Source organism: Aplysia californica, unplaced genomic scaffold (genome assembly GCF_000002075.1).
Source record: "Aplysia californica isolate F4 #8 unplaced genomic scaffold, AplCal3.0 scaffold00334, whole genome shotgun sequence".
Taxonomy (NCBI): Eukaryota; Metazoa; Mollusca; class Gastropoda; order Aplysiida; family Aplysiidae; genus Aplysia; species Aplysia californica.
The window spans coordinates 628,912-636,351 of NW_004797604.1; positions in this window are offsets into that span (position 1 = coordinate 628,912).

Sequence of the window (7,440 nt, forward strand, 5' to 3'; positions counted from 1 at the left end):
TATATATATATGTTCTTAATGAAGGCACGCACTGCCAAATACCACAATGTTAAATAATTTTGGGGGGGGGGCAATTGCATCTTTAAACACTTCTACGCTAGTAATTGTATAAAAGTATTGCCAGAAGTCGCATGTTTAGCACTGCAAAGTCTTCTTTTTCTCATATCACACCAGATAAAAAATATGGGTGATGAATTCTCGGCGTCAAGATCTTATGGAAAGAGAGCACTTCAAACTAACCAATATTGTCCTGTGCTCCAATCATTTTGATGATAACCAATTCATAAATCCGCTCACTAAACGTCGATTGTACAAAACTGCTGTGCCCACCCTATTTGACGTACCAAACCCACCTGAACAATTGACCCCAAAAAGTCCACCATCCAGAGAAAGAAAACCGTTGAGCATATTACAACCATGTCTGTCACAAACTCTTGCCAATGCCTGTACAAGTACAAGTAAAGAAAAAGCTCCTTCTCCTCCGCCCACATGCAAGCATGCTACTCTGTCGCCGAAAAAACGAAAATTGAAGAATCAAATTGCTGCTCTACAAAAAAAGCTATCTAGAAAAAAACCTCAAGTACAATAAACTGAAGTCTGAAATTTCTGAAAGACAGGTGAACATTACAGATTTGAGAGGTGAGCTCTCACAGTATCTTAGTGGCACTGCCTTAGACTTTGTCATGGCACAAATAACAATGAACAAAAAAAGTAACAAAGGTTATTGTTGGACCCAAGAAGTAAAGCGATTCGCTTTGACCATGCTCCATTCTTCCCCAAGAACATATCGTCTCCTGAGAAAATTATTTACCTTACCGTCTGTAAATACATTGAAGAGATCATTACGGAGTGTAAACATAGACACAGGATTTTGCCCACGAATCATTCAAGCCCTCAAAGAAAAAGTGTCCACGATGAATCCATCAGACAAAGTGTGCTCACTTATATTCGATGAAATGTCAATAAAAGAGCAAGTGGTGTATAACGCCAAGAAAGACTGTATAGATGGTCTAGAGGACTTTGGTACTTACCTTAGATCAAGATTTGTTGCCAATCACGCTGTAGTATTTATGGTCCGAGGACTCATTTCCAAATGGAAGCAGCCAATAGGATACTGTTTTTCTAGTGGTCCCATCAGTGAAGAAATCCTCAGAGCCCTCATAAAAGAAGCCTTGAGCACACTTTCAGAAATTGGTATAAACGTCAAAGCCATTATTTGTGACCAGGGTTCTAACAACCGAGCAGCCTTACGAGTACTTGGAGTGTCAGTGGACAAACCATACATTGAGCACAATGGCCATAAAGTCTTTGTCTTATTTGACCCTCCCCATCTCTTGAAAAATGTAAGAAACAATCTGAAAAAGCACGGCTTCAGACAAGGGAACGACATCATTTCCTGGAAGCACATAGAGGAATTTTATATGGCGGACTGTCAAATTCCCGTGCGACTGGCCCCCAAATTAAAGAAGACACACGTTGAATTGCCACCTTTCAGTACAATGCGCGTATGTCTTGCAACTCAGGTGTTAAGTCACTCTGTATACGCTGGTATTACAACAATGGTTGCTTTCGGTCGCTTGGGGAGGGAGGCTCAACCAACAGCTGATTTTGTGAAGAAATTTGACAGCTTATTTAATTGTTTTAACAGTTTTTCGCTTAAGTCAAAAAAGCCATACAATCATGCCATATCAACCACTTCATCCCATCATCCTTTCCTTGAGGAATTTTTTGAGTGGCTCAAGAGTTTAAAACCCATATCTGGCACAAATCATCTTCCATGCCTGGATGGTTGGAGAATTTCTATCAGGAGTCTGCAGCTCCTTGTTCAAGACCTATCAGTAAATCCAGAAATAAACTATATAATCACTCGTCGCCTGAATCAGGATTGCGTGGAAAATCTGTTTGCCACAATAAGAGCCAAGGGAGTTTATCGAGATAACCCAGGTGTCATGAACTTCCAATCTGCAATTCAGCAGGTGATGGTTGACTGTTTGGTAACATCAAGCCCATTTAAAAATTGTCAAGACGACTGCGACAGTTTTCTTCTTAATCTGTCCAAGGCTCCATCAACAGTTGCTACTACTACAGTAAATAACCCCCTAGCCCATGATGTGCAAGAATATACTGAAGACGATGCTCTGTCCTGTGGGAATTTGACGTCCTTTCAGCAGCTGCAAAAGGACAATGTGCTGACATATATAGGAGGCTACATGTTGGCTGAAGTGGGCGACAAGCTCTGCACAAAAGGCAACAGCTTATGTCAAAATGACACAGGAGAAATTGTACGTGGAAATGAAATTTTTACGTATTTCAAAAATTATGACAACTGCTTAAATGGACTGAAAATGCCAGGCCACTTCCTGACAAATATTGTCGCACAAATGGAGGACATGTACACATCAATATGCGAGCAAGTTCTCCATGGCCAGGCTGTCAAGCAAACTCTCGTCTCCCGTATTACAGGAAAATTACATCCCCCAACAAAATACCCCCAAGAATGCAGAGCCACATGTCTGAAAATTCTAGTAAATCTTTTTGTCACCATTCGCTTGCATCACAGTTTGAAACTTAGCAACCAGACCTTTGTGGGAACTGGACGGAAACGAAACAGAAAAGTCATGAAGCTGTCCCATATTTAGAGCTACAAAAGTTAGAATTCCCATCATTATTCATAGATGACACAGGAAGGAATAAGAACGAATTATACAAGAAGCTGACTCAAAAAGTTGAAAACCCAACCTACCTCGGGATCGAGCTGGAAAGGCAGTTTTCATGCAAAGTTAATATCTTGAACCTGAAGACTAAGGCCAACAAGAGATTTAACCTTCTCAGACGGCTGGCTAGCACTTCATGGAGAGTGGACAAGGATGCCCTCAGACAGCTGTATGCTGGTTATGTACGCTCTGCCATAGAATATAACTTAACCCTACAAGACAATCTGCAGCAAACCAACTCCGAGGTCTCTTGACAAAATTCAGAATCAAGCTGTACGATTTATCTCAGGAACTTTGAGATCCACACTCCAACTGTTGCTTGTGAAATCCACACAAACCTGGAACCTTCGGACCTGCGGAGAGAGGCAGTAGTACAGGTGGAGATGAGTGAGCGCAACAAGAGACGAGAGAAAAACCACCCAAACAGAAAGATCATTGAACAGAGACGACAAAAAAAAATGAATTCTTGGAAGATCAATACTTCAAACAGCCCCCGAATTAGTAGAAAAACACCACCTTCCATGTAACAGACAAATGCTGAAATTAGACCAGAACTCCCCTTAAACACCAACATCAAGAATGCCAACATCAGAACGTCCCTCACAAAGGAAACAGTGAAAAGGGAATGTGACCCAGTAGGACTGAAGACCACACAGCTCTCAAAGAAATTGACTTCCTACCCTTGTGATTCAATCCGCATTTACACAGGTGGATCAGCCTTCATTCAAGGGTGTTCTATAAATGCAGGCTTTGGAGTAAGAATAGAACATGATCCTGACAAGACGTGTGAAGAACTATAATTTGATGCCTGTGGTACTTCTTACAAATTATGAGGCTGAAGCCATCACCATCGAAGCAGCATTCCTCCACCTGACCAACATTTTCATGGCATTCAAAATCGAGGATGCTGTAGATCTATAATCTTCACCAATTTCACTCGCAAGACAGTCAGAGAATGAAACTGAAAAAGGACAGACCACACAAGGGGAACAGCAGACAACATGCACGGACTACACCTGCTCTTTTCTTCTAGATTCTACTTGTCGCTTTTTTTGTAAGTAGTATAATCAACCATACTAAATCTTTGGGGGGTTTTCAGTTCGAAAGTATTTCAATCTTTATCTCTAGATCTAGATTCTAGCATTTGTTGTTGTTGTTAAGCTGGATCTAGATCTATTTTCAAGTTGTTTATCATGTTTCAGTTTTCTTCGTTGTCAACTAAGCTAGGCTCCTAGATCTAGATCTAGATCTAGACTCTAGATCTAGCCTATAAATAGGGCTGTGGTACAATGCTTCATTTCACAATCCGATGTTAGGCTTACTTCTCTATTTTAGAACATTGTTTTGTTTTTTTGAAGTTGGTCATTAGATAGTTTTGCTAGACCTAGATCTAGCTCTAGAGATCTAGAATCTAGATCAAGACTAGATCTAGAATCTAGATTCTAGTAGGCTAGAAAGTAGATTCTAGATCTAGATATAGTATCTATCTCTAGAATCTAGATCTAGAATCTAGATCTCTAAATTCTAGATGGACTAATCTAGATCTAGAATCTTGATCTAAAAATCTAGATTTAGATTAGATCTAACAATTGTTTCTGACATTGTTTGCACAAAAGTAGACGTCTTGTTCATCTCTCATAATCATAATCATTTGAGTTAGAGTTTGAGCAAGATTAAGTCGAAAGACGCTTGGATAACAATAACAAGACGGTGCAACTCGAACTTTAAGTTAGGCCTAGATAACGTATACAAGCTGTCTGCTGTCTACGTTCTCTGAGTCTAATGTTCAGTGCTTTCAAGCGTGGCATCGTCGAATCCCGGTCCCGGAAGGGTTTTTTTCCCTTCTTCTGAGCCTAATTTTTTTTTTTTTTTAAATTAGACTCACAGACCAAGGAAAGCCACTACTGAACTTTAACCAGGCCTAAATAGGTAAAAGGAAAAGTATAGGCTATACTAAGGCCTACTTTGTACAGAGCTCCTCTTGGGGACAAAACCAGAATGTGCATACTTCATCACTACATAAAAAAAAACTACAAAGCAACAAGATATAATTATGGGAACCATTTGTTGGTCAGTCGAGAAGAGGACAACAAGAAAAAAAAAGAAAAAGAAAAAAAGAAAAAACGTCCAGGACCGGGATCGAACCCACGCTAAAAAAGTAATGGTTTGACTTCAAGCGCAGACCCGCTGTCACTTCGGCCATTAGAACTTCTGTTAAACGAAGTGCAGATTAAGCTTGACCTACCCTAAAGAGAAATTGTGCGATTCTGTTAATTTTAACAAAGAATGATAAAGGAAAATAATCAGAAATTATGTTTAAAAAATGAATAAATGTTGCTAAATTATGCGGGGTGCATAAAACCCCGGGGACAGAGTACTGCTGGGAGATAAATGCACAAGGTATACATTCTCTCCACACGCCCTATACTGTCTTTGTCAGCAGCTACACAACGACTTTTTTGTTGGCGTTTTTTTTTCTCTTATTTATCTATTTATTTATGTATTTACATATTGAGTTATTTAGATATTTATTATTAACCCTTTCCGCAGTGACTGGGTGTAATCCACCCAGTGACCATGTTTGACATAGGATATATCAAGTTCTCTGTTTGCAAATCTATTCAAACTCCACGTAATCCTCAACTTGACCCTTACGAACATCATATTAATGAAAAATGTCAGAATTGTCAAAATGGTGCAAGCAGTTGGCGGTCAATTTAAAAAAAAATATATATATGAATCGCAGTGACTGAGTGTTTTACACCTGTACACTTTTTATAGAACAAGCAGACGGCAGGAGATTTTGAAAATACTCAGTGAATACTTAAAAAGTATCTGTTCATATGACTATGACAACAAAATGCATGCTTTAGATAAGCAAATAGATAATTCATGAGGGTTTGAAATTAGAACAGTGTGTAATGTGCACCTTCAGTGCTTTTCAGTTCTAGTGCTTGAAACAAGACTTCTTTTCAGTCATTTTTACTTAAAACAACGAGCATAAGCATACCATGTTTGATATGTCATTCCTCCATCAATTTTGGCAAGGAATGCATAGTGCTGAGTAGCTTACACCACAACGGTCTTTTCTTGTTCGATTTACATTGATAAGAAACAAGAAGTTTCTTCTCTCTGAGGACAAACTCAGAGTGTGGCAAAGGCAGGCTCTATTTTCTGAAATTCCATGAGCAATAATCAGTTTGTTTCTTCACATAGTCCCAGTGATGGCCAGATTGCCTGAGGTCAGTAAATAGATTGTCATAAGTGAGATCTACATCCGTTCTACTCCCCTTGAAATCAACACCAAGTTTAGTGACTGTATTGAGACCCACTCAAGTCTTCTTTTCAGTGTCGGGTCTGTGGTTTATTGATTCTGTCCAAATAAAACACGCCTCCAAGGAGATAAGTTGCTGATGCACCAGAAATCTTTATGCTTCTCAGGTATTATTTGTAAAGCTTGCTGGACATAAAGTTGATAAAGCCCCATCTACCTCTTTAATAAATTAGGGGGGGGGGGGTGCAGGCTGTTCATCTACAGTGATATTCTAATTTATAAATTTCATTAGCAAAAGAGATAAAGTGGGTGACACGGGACAGTGTGATAGAGACTGCTTCTGTGCCGCAAGCTGCCAATGAGAGACAGCATTTCGGTTCCATCGATGGAGCTCCATCTGTCCTTTTGTTCTCTTACACTCTTTATGGACTGTATCTGTGCACTCAATCACAGTGATTGATTATTTTCTCACAAAAGGAAAGTCCCCCAAATAGATGACATAACCGCAATAGGCTGTCCCAATTTTAGATTTAAAAGGATATTTTTTGGGTGGAGTTTGAGCCTCCCAGAATCGAGTGAAATGCCATAGTTTCTTTGTTTTTGTCCATAACAATAAGTTAGCTTTGAAGAGACATTCCATCGAGTATCAGAAGAAAGTATGTGTGTGCACCCCACAAACTTATCCAGGTGGCTGTCGTATTACCTGAACAGAGTGAAGGTTACTTTTGTCACATCGTTCTGAGCCCTCTACTCGGTACTCGCTCTGATTTAATGAAAGAAAGCTTGTTAATATTCCAAACACAACTCGCAATCCACAACAAAAACTTCTATTCATCTAGGGTGAACGGGTTGTAATCCACCCAGCCAATAGATTTGAGACGTATGTCGATTTTTTTCCGCATCAAAGTGTACAGGTGTAAAACACCCAGTCACTTATATTATATAAGGTGTGAAGAAATAATATGTCACTGCGGAAAGGGTTACGTTTACAGAGTTGCTAGTCGCCCGATCTCGGGTGGCTAGCGTCAGGCGAATTCGATCGAGTAGCCTGGCGCTACTGGCCCCTTGGGATTTCTGCGCATGTTCCGGGCGAACGAATTCGGTCGATTAGCCTAGCCTGAGGCTTCTGGCCCGTGGGGATTTCTGCGCATGCTCCTTTAGAAATCGTGTGATCAATCGCGCTAGATTCAGTCCCTCAGTCACTCCTTGTCCTAAAAGTCAAGAGTCCGATCAGTCAAGATGGCAGCTGAATTATATGTGGGTCATCTTGTGAACCGACGCAGAGAGAAAACGACAGGAATAAGTAATTCTAATAACTAAAACACCCTCCCCTCCCCCCTTTCTCTCTCTCTCTCTCTCTCTCTCTCTCTCTCTCTCTGTTTTACGGTTTTTTCTTTAATAAATGACGGTTAATATGTCGATGCTCTATACTTAAACACAAAAAAACAAAAC